The following is a 17,057-nucleotide window of genomic DNA, read 5'->3' as shown; positions in this document are numbered from 1 at the left end:
CTCTCTCTTTCTCTCTTTGTCTCTCTCTGTCTCTCTGTCTCTCTGTCTCTCTCTCTGTGTCTCTCTCTGTTTCTCTCTGTCTGTCTCTGTGACTCTGTCTCTCTCTGTCTCTCTCTCTGTCACTCTCTGTCTCTCTCTATGTCTCTCTCTATCCCTATCTCTGTCTCTCTCGTTTTCACTCTGTATCTCTCTGTCTCTCTCTGTGTCTCTCTCTGTCTCTCTCTCTCTCTGTCTCACTCTCTGTGTCTCTCTCTGTTTCTCTCTGTCTGTCTCTGTGTCTCTGTCTCTCTCTTTCTCTCTCTCTGTCTCTCTCTGTCTCTATCTATGTCTTTCTCTGTCTCTCTCTCTGTCTCTCCCTGTCTCTCTCTGTCTCTCAATGTCGCTCTCTGTCTCTCTCTCTGTAGCTCTCTGTCTAGCTCTGTCTCTCTCTGTGTCTCCGTGTCTCCCTCTCTATCTCTGTCTCTCTCTGTTTCACTCTCTGTCTCTCTCTGTCTCTCTCTGTCTCTCTCTGTCTCTCTCTCTGTCTCTCTGTTTCTCTCTCTGTCTCTCTCTGTCTCTCTCTGTCTCTCTCTCTGTCTCTCTCTGTCTCTTTCTCTGTCTCTCTTTCTGTCTCACTCAGTCTATCTCACTCTGTCTCTATCTCTCTCTGTCTCTGTCTCTCTCTTTCTCTCTTTCTGTCTCTCTCACTCTCTATGTCTCTCTCTGTCTCTCTTTCTGTCTCTCTCTATCCCTATCTCTGTCTCTCTCTGTCTCTTTTTCTGTCTCTCTCACTATCTCTCTGTCTTACTCTCTGTCTCTCTCTGTGTCTCTCTCTGTCTCTCTCTATCTTTCTCTGTCTCTTTCTCTCTCTCTCTGTCTCTCTGTCTCTCTCTTTGTCTCTCTGTGTCTCTTTCTGTCTCTCTCTGTCTCTTTCTGTCTCTCTCTGTCTCTTTCTGTCTCTCTCTGTCTCAATTTCTGTCTCTCTCTGTTTCTCTCTTTGTCTCCCTCTGTCTCTGTCTGTCTCTCTCTATGTCTCTCTCTGTCTCTCTATGTCTCTCTATGTATGTCTCTTTCTGTCTCTCTCTGTCGCTCTCTGTTATCTCTGTCTCTCTCTGTCTCTCTCTCTTTGTCTCTTTTCTGTCTCTGTCTGTCTCTCTCTCTGTCTCTCACTGTCTCTCTCTCTGTCTTTCTTTGTCTCTCTCTGTATTTCTATGTCTCTCTACGTCTCTCTCTCTCTGTATCTCTCTGTCTCTCTTTGTCTCTCTGACTCTCTCTGTCTCTCTCAGTCTCTCTCTCTGTCTCTCTCTGTCTCTCTCTCTGTCGCTCTCTATCTCTCTATGTCTCTCTCTATCCCTATCTCTGTCTCTCTCTGTCTCTATCTGTCTCTCTCTCTCTGTGTCTCTCTCTGTGTCTCTCTCTGCTCTCTCTCTGTCTCTCTCTGTGTCTCTGTCTCTCTCTTTCTCTCTCTCTGTCTCTCTCTGTCTCTATTTATTTCTCTCTCTGTCTCTCTCTGTCTCTCCCTGTCTCTCTCTGACTCTTTGTCTCTCTATGTCTCTCTCTGTCTCTTTCTGTCACTCTCTGTCTCAATCTCTGTCTCTCTCTGTTTCTCTATTTGTCTCTCTCTGTCTCTCTCTGTCTCTCTCTATATCTCTCTCTGTCTCTCTTTGTCTCTCTCTGTAGGTCTCTTTCTGTCTCTCTCTGTCGCTCTCTGTCTTTCTCTGTCTCTCTCTGTCTCTCTCTCTTTGTCTCTTTTCTGTCTCTGCCTGTTTCTCTCTCTGTCTCTCTCTGTCTCTCTCTGTCTTTCTTTGTTTCTCTCTGTTTCTATGTCTCTCTATTTCTCTCTCTATATATCTTTCTGTCTCTCTTTGTCTCTCTTTGTCTCTCTCTGTCTCTCTCTTTCTCACTCTCTGTCTCTCTCTGTCTCTCTCTCTGTCGCTCTCTGTCTCTCTCTATGTCTCTCTCTATCCATATCTCTGTCTCTCTCTGTGTCTCTCGCTGTTTCTCTCTCTGTATCTCTCTGTCTAGCTCTGTCTCTCTCTGTGTCTCCCTGTGTCTCCCTCTCTATCTCTATCTCTCTCTGTCTCTCTCTGTTTCTCTCTCTGTCTCTCTCTGTCTCTCTCTGTCTCTCTCTGTCTCTCTCTCTGTCTCTCTCTGTCTCTATCTATGTCTCTCTCTGTCTCTCTGTCTCTCTGTCTCTCTCTCTGTGTCTCTCTCTGTTTCTCTCTGTCTGTCTCTGTGTCTCTGTCTCTCTCTGTCTCTCTCTCTGTCACTCTCTGTCTCTCTCTATGTCTCTCTCTATCCCTATCTCTGTCTCTCTCGTTTTCACTCTGTATCTCTCTGTCTCTCTCTGTGTCTCTCTCTGTCTCTCTCTCTCTCTGTCTCACTCTCTGTGTCTCTCTCTGTTTCTCTCTGTCTGTCTCTGTGTCTCTGTCTCTCTCTTTCTCTCTCTCTGTCTCTCTCTGTCTCTATCTATGTCTTTCTCTGTCTCTCTCTCTGTCTCTCCCTGTCTCTCTCTGTCTCTCAATGTCGCTCTCTGTCTCTCTCTCTGTAGCTCTCTGTCTAGCTCTGTCTCTCTCTGTGTCTCCGTGTCTCCCTCTCTATCTCTGTCTCTCTCTGTTTCACTCTCTGTCTCTCTCTGTCTCTCTCTGTCTCTCTCTGTCTCTCTCTCTGTCTCTCTGTTTCTCTCTCTGTCTCTCTCTGTCTCTCTCTGTCTCTCTCTCTGTCTCTCTCTGTCTCTTTCTCTGTCTCTCTTTCTGTCTCACTCAGTCTATCTCACTCTGTCTCTATCTCTCTCTGTCTCTGTCTCTCTCTTTCTCTCTTTCTGTCTCTCTCACTCTCTATGTCTCTCTCTGTCTCTCTTTCTGTCTCTCTCTATCCCTATCTCTGTCTCTCTCTGTCTCTTTTTCTGTCTCTCTCACTATCTCTCTGTCTTACTCTCTGTCTCTTTCTGTGTCTCTCTCTGTCTCTCTCTATCTTTCTCTGTCTCTTTCTCTCTCTCTCTCTGTCTCTCTGTCTCTCTCTTTGTCTCTCTGTGTCTCTTTCTGTCTCTCTCTGTCTCTTTCTGTCTCTCTCTGTCTCTTTCTGTCTCTCTCTGTCTCAATTTCTGTCTCTCTCTGTTTCTCTCTTTGTCTCCCTCTGTCTCTGTCTGTCTCTCTCTATGTCTCTCTCTGTCTCTCTATGTCTCTCTATGTATATCTCTTTCTGTCTCTCTCTGTCGCTCTCTGTTATCTCTGTCTCTCTCTGTCTCTCTCTCTTTGTCTCTTTTCTGTCTCTGTCTGTCTCTCTCTCTGTCTCTCACTGTCTCTCTCTCTGTCTTTCTTTGTCTCTCTCTGTATTTCTATGTCTCTCTACGTCTCTCTCTCTCTGTATCTCTCTGTCTCTCTTTGTCTCTCTGACTCTCTCTGTCTCTCTCAGTCTCTCTCTCTGTCTCTCTCTGTCTCTCTCTCTGTCGCTCTCTGTCTCTCTCTATGTCTCTCTCTATCCCTATCTCTGTCTCTCTCTGTCTCTATCTGTCTCTCTCTCTCTGTGTCTCTCTCTGTGTCTCTCTCTGCTCTCTCTCTGTCTCTCTCTGTGTCTCTGTCTCTCTCTTTCTCTCTCTCTGTCTCTCTCTGTCTCTATTTATTTCTCTCTCTGTCTCTCTCTGTCTCTCCCTGTCTCTCTCTGACTCTTTGTCTCTCTATGTCTCTCTCTGTCTCTTTCTGTCACTCTCTGTCTCAATCTCTGTCTCTCTCTGTTTCTCTATTTGTCTCTCTCTGTCTCTCTCTGTCTCTCTCTATATCTCTCTCTGTCTCTCTTTGTCTCTCTCTGTAGGTCTCTTTCTGTCTCTCTCTGTCGCTCTCTGTCTTTCTCTGTCTCTCTCTGTCTCTCTCTCTTTGTCTCTTTTCTGTCTCTGCCTGTTTCTCTCTCTGTCTCTCTCTGTCTCTCTCTGTCTTTCTTTGTTTCTCTCTGTATTTCTATGTCTCTCTATTTCTCTCTATATATATCTTTCTGTCTCTCTTTGTCTCTCTTTGTCTCTCTCTGTCTCTCTCTTTCTCACTCTCTGTCTCTCTCTGTCTCTCTCTCTGTCGCTCTCTGTCTCTCTCTATGTCTCTCTCTATCCATATCTCTGTCTCTCTCGGTCTCTCTGTCTCTCTCTGTCTCTCTCTGTGTCTCTCGCTGTTTCTCTCTCTGTATCTCTCTGTCTAGCTCTGTCTCTCTCTGTGTCTCCCTGTGTCTCCCTCTCTATCTCTATCTCTCTCTGTCTCTCTCTGTTTCTCTCTCTGTCTCTCTCTGTCTCTCTCTGTCTCTCTCTGTCTCTCTCTCTGTCTCTATCTATGTCTCTCTCTGTCTCTCTCTGTCTCTCCCTGTCTCTCTCTGTCTCTCTGTTTCCCTCTTTCTCTCTCTCTGTCTCTCTCTGTCTCTATCTATGTCTCTCTCTGTCTCTCTCTGTCTCTCCCTGTCTCTCTCTGTCTCTCTGTTTCCCTCTTTCTCTCTCTCTGTCTCTCTCTGTCTCTATCTATGTCTCTCTCTGTCTCTCTCTGTCTCTCCCTGTCTCTCTCTGTCTCTCTGTCTCTCTCTGTCTCAATTTCTGTCTCTCTCTGTTTCTCTCTTTGTCTCCCTCTGTCTCTGTCTGTCTCTCTCTATGTCTCTCTCTGTCTCTCTATGTCTCTCTATGTATGTCTCTTTCTGTCTCTCTCTGTCGCTCTCTGTTATCTCTGTCTCTCTCTGTCTCTCTCTCTTTGTCTCTTTTCTGTCTCTGTCTGTCTCTCTCTCTGTCTCTCACTGTCTCTCTCTCTGTCTTTCTTTGTCTCTCTCTGTATTTCTATGTCTCTCTACGTCTCTCTCTCTCTGTATCTCTCTGTCTCTCTTTGTCTCTCTGACTCTCTCTGTCTCTCTCAGTCTCTCTCTCTGTCTCTCTCTGTCTCTCTCTCTGTCGCTCTCTATCTCTCTATGTCTCTCTCTATCCCTATCTCTGTCTCTCTCTGTCTCTATCTGTCTCTCTCTCTCTGTGTCTCTCTCTGTGTCTCTCTCTGCTCTCTCTCTGTCTCTCTCTGTGTCTCTGTCTCTCTCTTTCTCTCTCTCTGTCTCTCTCTGTCTCTATTTATTTCTCTCTCTGTCTCTCTCTGTCTCTCCCTGTCTCTCTCTGACTCTTTGTCTCTCTATGTCTCTCTCTGTCTCTTTCTGTCACTCTCTGTCTCAATCTCTGTCTCTCTCTGTTTCTCTATTTGTCTCTCTCTGTCTCTCTCTGTCTCTCTCTATATCTCTCTCTGTCTCTCTTTGTCTCTCTCTGTAGGTCTCTTTCTGTCTCTCTCTGTCGCTCTCTGTCTTTCTCTGTCTCTCTCTGTCTCTCTCTCTTTGTCTCTTTTCTGTCTCTGCCTGTTTCTCTCTCTGTCTCTCTCTGTCTCTCTCTGTCTTTCTTTGTTTCTCTCTGTTTCTATGTCTCTCTATTTCTCTCTCTATATATCTTTCTGTCTCTCTTTGTCTCTCTTTGTCTCTCTCTGTCTCTCTCTTTCTCACTCTCTGTCTCTCTCTGTCTCTCTCTCTGTCGCTCTCTGTCTCTCTCTATGTCTCTCTCTATCCATATCTCTGTCTCTCTCGGTCTATCTGTCTCTCTCTGTCTCTCTCTGTGTCTCTCGCTGTTTCTCTCTCTGTATCTCTCTGTCTAGCTCTGTCTCTCTCTGTGTCTCCCTGTGTCTCCCTCTCTATCTCTATCTCTCTCTGTCTCTCTCTGTTTCTCTCTCTGTCTCTCTCTGTCTCTCTCTGTCTCTCTCTGTCTCTCTCTCTGTCTCTCTCTGTCTCTATCTATGTCTCTCTCTGTCTCTCTGTCTCTCTGTCTCTCTCTCTGTGTCTCTCTCTGTTTCTCTCTGTCTGTCTCTGTGTCTCTGTCTCTCTCTGTCTCTCTCTCTGTCACTCTCTGTCTCTCTCTATGTCTCTCTCTATCCCTATCTCTGTCTCTCTCGTTTTCACTCTGTATCTCTCTGTCTCTCTCTGTGTCTCTCTCTGTCTCTCTCTCTCTCTGTCTCACTCTCTGTGTCTCTCTCTGTTTCTCTCTGTCTGTCTCTGTGTCTCTGTCTCTCTCTTTCTCTCTCTCTGTCTCTCTCTGTCTCTATCTATGTCTTTCTCTGTCTCTCTCTCTGTCTCTCCCTGTCTCTCTCTGTCTCTCAATGTCGCTCTCTGTCTCTCTCTCTGTAGCTCTCTGTCTAGCTCTGTCTCTCTCTGTGTCTCCGTGTCTCCCTCTCTATCTCTGTCTCTCTCTGTTTCACTCTCTGTCTCTCTCTGTCTCTCTCTGTCTCTCTCTGTCTCTCTCTCTGTCTCTCTGTTTCTCTCTCTGTCTCTCTCTGTCTCTCTCTGTCTCTCTCTCTGTCTCTCTCTGTCTCTTTCTCTGTCTCTCTTTCTGTCTCACTCAGTCTATCTCACTCTGTCTCTATCTCTCTCTGTCTCTGTCTCTCTCTTTCTCTCTTTCTGTCTCTCTCACTCTCTATGTCTCTCTCTGTCTCTCTTTCTGTCTCTCTCTATCCCTATCTCTGTCTCTCTCTGTCTCTTTTTCTGTCTCTCTCACTATCTCTCTGTCTTACTCTCTGTCTCTTTCTGTGTCTCTCTCTGTCTCTCTCTATCTTTCTCTGTCTCTTTCTCTCTCTCTCTCTGTCTCTCTGTCTCTCTCTTTGTCTCTCTGTGTCTCTTTCTGTCTCTCTCTGTCTCTTTCTGTCTCTCTCTGTCTCTTTCTGTCTCTCTCTGTCTCAATTTCTGTCTCTCTCTGTTTCTCTCTTTGTCTCCCTCTGTCTCTGTCTGTCTCTCTCTATGTCTCTCTCTGTCTCTCTATGTCTCTCTATGTATGTCTCTTTCTGTCTCTCTCTGTCGCTCTCTGTTATCTCTGTCTCTCTCTGTCTCTCTCTCTTTGTCTCTTTTCTGTCTCTGTCTGTCTCTCTCTCTGTCTCTCACTGTCTCTCTCTCTGTCTTTCTTTGTCTCTCTCTGTATTTCTATGTCTCTCTACGTCTCTCTCTCTCTGTATCTCTCTGTCTCTCTTTGTCTCTCTGACTCTCTCTGTCTCTCTCAGTCTCTCTCTCTGTCTCTCTCTGTCTCTCTCTCTGTCGCTCTCTGTCTCTCTCTATGTCTCTCTCTATCCCTATCTCTGTCTCTCTCTGTCTCTATCTGTCTCTCTCTCTCTGTGTCTCTCTCTGTGTCTCTCTCTGCTCTCTCTCTGTCTCTCTCTGTGTCTCTGTCTCTCTCTTTCTCTCTCTCTGTCTCTCTCTGTCTCTATTTATTTCTCTCTCTGTCTCTCTCTGTCTCTCCCTGTCTCTCTCTGACTCTTTGTCTCTCTATGTCTCTCTCTGTCTCTTTCTGTCACTCTCTGTCTCAATCTCTGTCTCTCTCTGTTTCTCTATTTGTCTCTCTCTGTCTCTCTCTGTCTCTCTCTATATCTCTCTCTGTCTCTCTTTGTCTCTCTCTGTAGGTCTCTTTCTGTCTCTCTCTGTCGCTCTCTGTCTTTCTCTGTCTCTCTCTGTCTCTCTCTCTTTGTCTCTTTTCTGTCTCTGCCTGTTTCTCTCTCTGTCTCTCTCTGTCTCTCTCTGTCTTTCTTTGTTTCTCTCTGTATTTCTATGTCTCTCTATTTCTCTCTATATATATCTTTCTGTCTCTCTTTGTCTCTCTTTGTCTCTCTCTGTCTCTCTCTTTCTCACTCTCTGTCTCTCTCTGTCTCTCTCTCTGTCGCTCTCTGTCTCTCTCTATGTCTCTCTCTATCCATATCTCTGTCTCTCTCGGTCTCTCTGTCTCTCTCTGTCTCTCTCTGTGTCTCTCGCTGTTTCTCTCTCTGTATATCTCTGTCTAGCTCTGTCTCTCTCTGTGTCTCCCTGTGTCTCCCTCTCTATCTCTATCTCTCTCTGTCTCTCTCTGTTTCTCTCTCTGTCTCTCTCTGTCTCTCTCTGTCTCTCTCTGTCTCTCTCTCTGTCTCTATCTATGTCTCTCTCTGTCTCTCTCTGTCTCTCCCTGTCTCTCTCTGTCTCTCTGTTTCCCTCTTTCTCTCTCTCTGTCTCTCTCTGTCTCTATCTATGTCTCTCTCTGTCTCTCTCTGTCTCTCCCTGTCTCTCTCTGTCTCTCTGTTTCCCTCTTTCTCTCTCTCTGTCTCTCTCTGTCTCTATCTATGTCTCTCTCTGTCTCTCTCTGTCTCTCCCTGTCTCTCTCTGTCTCTCTGTCTCTCAATGTCTCTCTCTGTCTCTCTCTGTATCTCTCTGTCTAGCTCTGTCTCTCTCTGTGTCTCCCTGTGTCTCCCTCTCTATCTCTGTCTCTCTCTGTTTCTCTCTCTGTCTCTCTCTGTCTCTCTCTGTCTCTCTCTCTCTGTCTCTCTCTCTGTCTCTCTCTTTCTCTCTTTGTCTCTCTCTGTCTCTCTGTCTCTCTGTCTCTCTCTCTGTGTCTCTCTCTGTTTCTCTCTGTCTGTCTCTGTGTCTCTGTCTCTCTCTGTCTCTCTCTATGGCACTCTCTGTCTCTCTCTATGTCTCTCTCTATCCCTATCTCTGTCTCTCTCGTTTTCACTCTGTATCTCTCTGTCTCTCTCTGTGTCTCTCTCTGTCTTTCTCTCTGTCTCTCTCTCTGTGTCTCTCTCTGTCTCTGTCTCTGTCTGTCTCTGTCTCTCTCTTTCTCTCTCTCTGTCTCTCTCTGTCTCTATCTATGTCTCTCTCTGTCTCTCTCTCTGTCTCTCCCTGTCTCTCTCTGTCTCTCTGTCTCTCAATGACTCTCTCTGTCTCTCTCTCTGTATCTCTCTGTCTAGCTCTGTCTCTCTCTGTGTCTCCCTGTGTCTCCCTATTTATCTCTGTCTCTCTCGGTTTCTCTCTCTGTCTCTCTCTGTCTCTCTCTGTCTATCTTTGTCTCTCTCTGTATTTCTATGTCTCTCTATGTCTCTCTCTCTGTATCTCTTTGTCTCTCTCTGTCTCTCACGGGCTCTCTGTCTCCCTCGGTCTCTCTCTCTGTCTCTCTCTGTCTCTCTATCTGTCGCTCTCTGTATCTCTCTATGTATCTCTCTATCCCTATCTCTGTCACTCTCTGTCTCTCTCTGTCTCTCTGTGTCTCTCTCTGCTCTCTCTCTGTCTCTCTCTGTGTCTCTGTCTCTCTCTTTCTCTCTCTCTGTCTCTCTCTGTCTCTATTTATGTCTCTCTCTCTGTCTCTCCCTGTCTCTCTCTGTCTCTTTGTCTCTCTATGTCTCTCTCTGTCTCTTTCTGTCTCTCTCTGTCTCAATCTCTGTCTCTCTCTGTTTCTCTATTTGTCTCTCTCTGTCTCTCTCTATATCTCTCTCTGTCTCTCTTTGTCTCTCTCTGTAGGTCTCTTTCTGTCTCTCTCTGTCGCTCTCTGTCTTTCTCTGTCTCTCTCTGTCTCTCTCTCTTTGTCTCTTTTCTGTCTCTGTCTGTTTCTCTCTCTGCTCTCTCTCGGTCTCTCTCTCTGTGTCTCTGTCTCTCTCTTTCTCTCTCTCTGTCTCTCTCTGTCTCTATTTATGTCTCTCTCTGTCTCTCTCTCTGTCTCTCCCTGTCTCTCTCTGTCTCTTTTTCTCTCTATGTCTCTCTCTGTCTCTTTCTGTCTCTCTCTGTCTCAATCACTGTCTCTCTCTGTTTTTCTATTTGTCTCTCTCTGTCTCTCTCTATATCTCTCTCTGTCTCTCTTTGTCTCTCTCTTTAGGTCTCTTTCTGTCTCTATCTGTTGCTCTCTGTCTTTCTCTGTCTCTCTCTGTCTCTCTCTCTTTGTCTATTTTCTGTCTCTGTCTGTTTCTCTCTCTGTCTCTCTGTCTTTCTTTGTTTCTCTCTGTATTTCTATGTCTCTCTATTTCTCTCTCTCTCTATCTTTCTGTCTCTCTTTGTCTCTTTTTGTCTCTCTCTTTCTCTCTCTGTCTCTCTCTCTGTCTTTCTCTGTTTCTCTCTCTGTCGCTCTCTGTCTCTCTCTATGTCTCTCTCCATCCCTATCTCTGTCTCTCTCGGTCTCTCTGTCTCTCTCTGTCTCTCTCTTTGTCTCTCTCTGTCTCTCTGTCTCTCTATGTCTCTCTCTCTGTATCTCTCTGTCTCTCTTTGTCTCTCTCTGTCTCTCTCGGTCTCTCTCTGTCTCTCTCGGTCTCTCTCTCTGTCTCTCTCTCTGTCGCTCTGTCTCTCTCTATGTCTCCCTCTATCCCTATCTCTGTCTCTCTCAGTCTCACTTTGTCTCTCTCTTTCTCTCTCTGTTTCTCTATCTGTCTCTCTCTCTGTGTCTCTCTCTGTCTCTCTCTCTGTCTGTCTCTGTGTCTCTGTCTCTTTCTTTCTCTCTCTCTGTCTCTCTCTGTCTCTATCTATGTCTCTCTCTGTCTCTCTCTCTCTGTCTCTCTCTGTCTCTCTCTCTCTGTCGCTCTCTGTCTCTCTCTATGTCTCTCTCTATCCCTATCTCTGTCTCTCTCTGTCTCTCTCTGTCTCTTGGTGTCTCTCTCTGTCTCTCTCTGCTCTCTCTCGGTCTCTCTCTCTGTGTCTCTGTCTCTCTCTTTCTCTCTCTCTGTCTCTCTCTGTCTCTATTTATGTCTCTCTCTGTCTCTCTCTCTGTCTCTCCCTGTCTCTCTCTGTCTCTTTGTCTCTCTATGTCTCTCTCTGTCTCTTTCTGTCTCTCTCTGTCTCAATCACTGTCTCTCTCTGTTTTTCTATTTGTCTCTCTCTGTCTCTCTCTATATCTCTCTCTGTCTCTCTTTGTCTCTCTCTTTAGGTCTCTTTCTGTCTCTATCTGTTGCTCTCTGTCTTTCTCTGTCTCTCTCTGTCTCTCTCTCTTTGTCTATTTTCTGTCTCTGTCTGTTTCTCTCTCTGTCTCTCTCTGTCTCTCTCTGTCTTTCTTTGTTACTCTCTGTATTTCTATGTCTCTCTATTTCTCTCTCTCTTTCGCTCTCTGTCTCTCTCTATGTCTCTCTCTATCCCTATCTCTGTCTCTCTCGGTCTCATATTGTCTCTCTCTGTCTCTCTCTGTGTCTCTCTCTGTCTCTCTCTCTCTCTGTCTCACTCTCTGTGTCTCTCTCTGTTTCTCTCTGTCTGTCTCTGTGTCTCTGTCTCTCTCTTTCTCTCTCTCTGTCTCTCTCTGTCTCTATCTATGTCTTTCTCTGTCTCTCTCTCTGTCTCTCCCTGTCTCTCTCTGTCTCTCAATGTCTCTCTCTGTCTCTCTCTCTGTAGCTCTCTGTCTAGCTCTGTCTCTCTCTGTGTCTCCCTGTGTCTCCCTCTCTATCTCTGTCTCTCTCTGTTTCACTCTCTGTCTCTCTCTGTCTCTCTCTGTCTCTCTCTGTCTCTCTCTGTCTCTCTCTCAGTCTCTCTGTTTCTCTCTCTGTCTCTCTCTGTCTCTCTCTCTGTCTCTCTCTGTCTCTTTCTCTGTCTCTCTTTCTGTCTCACTCAGTCTATCTCACTCTGTCTCTATCTCTCTCTGTCTCTGTCTCTCTCTTTCTCTCTTTCTGTCACTCTCACTCTCTATGTCTCTCTCTGTCTCTCTTTCTGTCTCTCTCTATCCCTATCTCTGTCTCTCTCTGCCTCTTTTTCTGTCTCTCTCACTCTCTCTCTGTCTTACTCTCTGTCTCTCTCTGTGTCTCTCTCTGTCTCTCTCTATCTTTCTCTGTCTCTTTCTCTCTCTCTCTCTGTCTCTCTGTCTCTCTCTTTGTCTCTCTGTGTCCTTTCTGTCTCTCTCTGTCTCTTTCTGTCTCTCTCTGTCTCTTTCTGTCTCTCTCTGTCTCAATTTCTGTCTCTCTCTGTTTCTCTCTTTGTCTCCCTCTGTCTCTGTCTGTCTCTCTCTATGTCTCTTTCTGTCTCTCTATGTCTCTCTATGATTGTCTCTTTCTGTCTCTCTCTGTCGCTCTCTGTTATCTCTGTCTCTCTCTGTCTCTCTCTCTTTGTCTCTTTTCTGTCTCTGTCTGTCTCTCTCTCTGTCTCTCACTGTCTCTCTCTCTGTCTTTCTTTGTCTCTCTCTGTATTTCTATGTCTCTCTACGTCTCTCTCTCTCTGTATCTCTCTGTCTCTCTTTGTCTCTCTGACTCTCTCTGTCTCTCTCAGTCTCTCTCTCTGTCTCTCTCTGTCTCTCTCTCTGTCGCTCTCTGTCTCTCTCTATGTCTCTCTCTATCCCTATCTCTGTCTCTCTCTGTCTCTATCTGTCTCTCTCTCTCTGTGTCTCTCTCTGTGTCTCTCTCTGCTCTCTCTCTGTCTCTCTCTGTGTCTCTGTCTCTCTCTTTCTCTCTCTCTGTCTCTCTCTGTCTCTATTTATGTCTCTCTCTGTCTCTCTCTGTCTCTCCCTGTCTCTCTCTGACTCTTTGTCTCTCTATGTCTCTCTCTGTCTCTTTCTGTCACTCTCTGTCTCAATCTCTGTCTCTCTCTGTTTCTCTATTTGTCTCTCTCTGTCTCTCTCTGTCTCTCTCTATATCTCTCTCTGTCTCTCTTTGTCTCTCTCTGTAGGTCTCTTTCTGTCTCTCTCTGTCGCTCTCTGTCTTTCTCTGTCTCTCTCTGTCTCTCTCTCTTTGTCTCTTTTCTGTCTCTGTCTGTTTCTCTCTCTGTCTCTCTCTGTCTCTCTCTGTCTTTCTTTGTTTCTCTCTGTATTTCTATGTCTCTCTATTTCTCTCTATATATATCTTTCTGTCTCTCTTTGTCTCTCTTTGTCTCTCTCTGTCTCTCTCTGTCTCTCTCTCTGTCTCTCTCTGTCTCTCTCTCTGTCGCTCTCTGTCTCTCTCTATGTCTCTCTCTATCCATATCTCTGTCTCTCTCGGTCTCTCTGTCTCTCTCTGTCTCTCTCTGTGTCTCTCTCTGTCTCTCACTCTGTATCTCTCTGTCTAGCTCTGTCTCTCTCTGTGTCTCCCTGTGTCTCCCTCTCTATCTCTATCTCTCTCTGTCTCTCTCTGTTTCTCTCTCTGTCTCTCTCTGTCTCTCTCTGTCTCTCTCTGTCTCTCTCTGTCTCTCTCTCTGTCTCTCTCTGTCTCTATCTATGTCTCTCTCTGTCTCTCTCTGTCTCTCCCTGTCTCTCTCTGTCTCTCTGTTTCCCTCTTTCTCTCTCTCTGTCTCTCTCTGTCTCTATCTATGTCTCTCTCTGTCTCTCTCTGTCTCTCCCTGTCTCTCTCTGTCTCTCTGTCTCTCAATGTCTCTCTCTGTCTCTCTCTGTATCTCTCTGTCTAGCTCTGTCTCTCTCTGTGTCTCCCTGTGTCTCCCTCTCTATCTCTGTCTCTCTCTGTTTCTCTCTCTGTCTCTCTCTGTCTCTCTCTGTCTCTCTCTCTCTGTCTCTCTCTCTGTCTCTCTCTTTCTCTCTTTGTCTCTCTCTGTCTCTCTGTCTCTCTGTCTCTCTCTCTGTGTCTCTCTCTGTTTCTCTCTGTCTGTCTCTGTGTCTCTGTCTCTCTCTGTCTATCTCTCTGTCACTCTCTGTCTCTCTCTATGTCTCTCTCTATCCCTATCTCTGTCTCTCTCGTTTTCACTCTGTATCTCTCTGTCTCTCTCTGTGTCTCTCTCTGTCTTTCTCTCTGTCTCTCTCTCTGTGTCTCTCTCTGTCTCTGTCTCTGTCTGTCTCTGTGTCTCTGTCTCTCTCTTTCTCTCTCTCTGTCTCTCTCTGTCTCTATCTATGTCTCTCTCTGTCTCTCTCTCTGTCTCTCCCTGTCTCTCTCTGTCTCTCTGTCTCTCAATGACTCTCTCTGTCTCTCTCTCTGTATCTCTCTGTCTAGCTCTGTCTCTCTCTGTGTCTCCCTGTGTCTCCCTATTTATCTCTGTCTCTCTCGGTTTCTCTCTCTGTCTCTCTCTGTCTCTCTCTGTCTATCTTTGTCTCTCTCTGTATTTCTATGTCTCTCTATGTCTCTCTCTCTGTATCTCTCTGTCTCTCTTTGTCTCTCTCTGTCTCTCACGGGCTCTCTCTGTCTCTCTCGGTCTCTCTCTCTGTCTCTCTCTGTCTCTCTATCTGTCGCTCTCTGTATCTCTCTATGTCTCTCTCTATCCCTATCTCTGTCACTCTATGTCTCTCTCTGTCTCTCTGTGTCTCTCTCTGCTCTCTCTCTGTCTCTCTCTGTGTCTCTGTCTCTCTCTTTCTCTCTCTCTGTCTCTCTCTGTCTCTATTTATGTCTCTCTCTGTCTCTCTCTCTGTCTCTCCCTGTCTCTCTCTGTCTCTTTGTCTCTCTATGTCTCTCTCTGTCTCTTTCTGTCTCTCTCTGTCTCAATCTCTGTCTCTCTCTGTTTCTCTATTTGTCTCTCTCTGTCTCTCTCTATATCTCTCTCTGTCTCTCTTTGTCTCTCTCTGTAGGTCTCTTTCTGTCTCTCTCTGTCGCTCTCTGTCTTTCTCTGTCTCTCTCTGTCTCTCTCTCTTTGTCTCTTTTCTGTCTCTGTCTGTTTCTCTCTCTGTCTCTCTCTGTCTCTCTCTGTCTTTCTTTGTTTCTCTCTGTATTTCTATGTCTCTCTATTTCTCTCTCTCTCTATCTTTCTGTCTCTCTTTGTCTCTTTTTGTCTCTCTCTTTCTCTCTCTGTCTCTCTCTCTGTCTTTCTCTGTTTCTCTCTCTGTCGCTCTCTGTCTCTCTCTATGTCTCTCTCCATCCCTATCTCTGTCTCTCTCGGTCTCTCTGTCTCTCTCTGTCTCTCTCTTTGTCTCTCTCTGTCTCTCTGTCTCTCTATGTCTCTCTCTCTGTATCTCTCTGTCTCTCTTTGTCTCTCTCTGTCTTTCTCGGTCTCTCTCTGTCTCTCTCGGTCTCTCTCTCTGTCTCTCTCTCTGTCGCTCTGTCTCTCTCTATGTCTCCCTCTATCCCTATCTCTGTCTCTCTCAGTCTCACTTTGTCTCTCTCTTTCTCTCTCTGTTTCTCTCTCTGTCTCTCTCTCTGTGTCTCTCTCTGTCTCTCTCTCTGTCTGTCTCTGTGTCTCTGTCTCTCTCTTTCTCTCTCTCTGTCTCTCTCTGTCTCTATCTATGTCTCTCTCTGTCTCTCTCTCTCTGTCTCTCTCTGTCTCTCTCTCTGTCGCTCTCTGTCTCTCTCTATGTCTCTCTCTATCCCTATCTCTGTCTCTCTCTGTCTCTCTCTGTCTCTTGGTGTCTCTCTCTGTCTCTCTCTGCTCTCTCTCGGTCTCTCTCTCTTTGTCTCTGTCTCTCTCTTTCTCTCTCTCTGTCTCTCTCTGTCTCTATTTATGTCTCTCTCTGTCTCTCTCTCTGTCGCTCTCTGTCTCTCTCTGTCTCTTTGTCTCTCTATGTCTCTCTCTGTCTCTTTCTGTCTCTCTCTGTCTCAATCACTGTCTCTCTCTGTTTTTCTATTTGTCTCTCTCTGTCTCTCTCTATATCTCTCTCTGTCTCTCTTTATCTCTCTCTTTAGGTCTCTTTCTGTCTCTATCTGTTGCTCTCTGTCTTTCTCTGTCTCTCTCTGTCTCTCTCTCTTTGTCTATTTTCTGTCTCTGTCTGTTTCTCTCTCTGTCTCTCTCTGTCTCTCTCTGTCTTTCTTTGTTACTCTCTGTATTTCTATGTCTCTCTATTTCTCTCTCTATCTTTCTGTCTCTCTTTGTCTCTCTTTGTCTCTCTCCGTCTCTCTCTGTCTCTTTCTCTGCCTCTCTCTGTCTCTCTCTCTGTCGCTCTCTGTCTCTCTCTATGTCTTTCTCTAATCCTATCTCTGTCTCTCTCGGTTTCACTCTGTCTCTCTCTGTATCTCTCTGTGTCTCTCTCTGTCTTTCTCTCTGTCTCTCTCTCTGTGTCTCTCTCTGTCTCTGTCTCTGTCTGTCTCTGTGTCTCTGTCTCTCTCTTTCTCTCTCTCTGTCTCTCTCTGTCTCTATCTATGTCTCTCTCTGTCTCTCTCTCTCTGTCTCTCCCTGTCTCTCTGTCTCTCTGTCTCTCAATGACTCTCTCTGTCTCTCTCTCTGTATCTCTCTGTCTCGCTCTGTCTCACTCTGTGTCTCCCTGTGTCTCCCTATTTATCTCTGTCTCTCTCGGTTTCTCTCTCTGTCTCTCTCTGTCTCTCTCTCTTTCGCTCTCTGTCTCTCTCTATGTCTCTCTATCCCTATCTCTGTCTCTCTCGGTCTCACTCTGTCTCTCTCTGTCTCTCTCTCTGGGTCTCTCTCTCTTTCTCTCTGTCTGTCTCTGTGTCTCTGTCTCTCTCTTTCTCTCTCTCTGTCTCTCTCTGTCTCTATCTATGTCTCTCTCTGTGTCTCTCTCTCTGTCTCTCCCTGTCTCTCTCTGTCTCTCTGTCTCTCAATGACTCTCTCTGTCTCTCTCTCTGTCTCTCTCTGTCTCTCTCTCTGTCTCTCCCTGTCTCTCTCTGTCTCTCAATGTCTCTCTCTGTCTCTCTCTCTGTATCTCTCTGTCTAGCTCTGTCTCTCTCTGTGTCTCTCTGTGTCTCCCTCTCTATCTCTGTCTCTCTCTGTCTCTTTCTCTGTCTCTCTTTCTGTCTCACTCAGTCTATCTCACTCTGTCTCTATCTCTCTCTGTCTCTGTCTCTCTCTTTCTCTCTTTCTGTCTCTCTCACTCTCTATGTCTCTCTCTGTCTCTCTTTCTGTCTCTCTCTATCCCTATCTCTGTCTCTCTCTGTCTCTTTTTCTGTCTCTCTCACTCTCTCTCTGTCTTACTCTCTGTCTCTCTCTGTGTCTCTCTCTGTCTCTCTCTATCTTTCTCTGTCTCTTTCTCTCTCTCTCTCTCTGTCTCTCTCGTTGTCTCTCTGTGTCTCTTTCTGTCTCTCTCTGTCTCTTTCTGTCTCTCTCTGTCTCTTTCTGTCTCTCTCTGTCTCAATTTCTGTCTCTCTCTGTTTCTCTCTTTGTCTCCCTCTGTCTCTGTCTGTCTCTCTCTATGTCTCTCTCTGTCTCTCTATGTCTCTCTATGTATGTCTCTTTCTGTCTCTCTCTGTCGCTCTCTGTCTTTCTCTGTCTCTCTCTGTCTCTCTCTCTTTGTCTCTTTTCTGTCTCTGTCTGTCTCTCTCTCTGTCTCTCTCTGTCTCTCTCTCTGTCTTTCTTTGTCTCTCTCTGTATTTCTATGTCTCTCTCTCTGTATCTCTCTGTCTCTCTTTGTCTCTCTCTGTCTCTCTCTGCCTCTCTCTGTCTCTCTCTCTGTCTCTCTGTGTCTCTCTCTCTGTCGCTCTCTGTCTCTCTCTATGTCTCTCTCTATCCCTATCTCTGTCTCTATCTGTCTCTCTCTCTCTCTCTGTGTCTCTCTC

The sequence above is a fragment of the Mus caroli genome, unplaced genomic scaffold, assembly GCF_978045245.1.
Source record: "Mus caroli unplaced genomic scaffold, Mus_caroli_1 scaffold_21, whole genome shotgun sequence".
Lineage (NCBI taxonomy): Eukaryota > Metazoa > Chordata > Mammalia > Rodentia > Muridae > Mus > Mus caroli.
Note: the sequence above shows the minus strand (reverse complement) of the source record.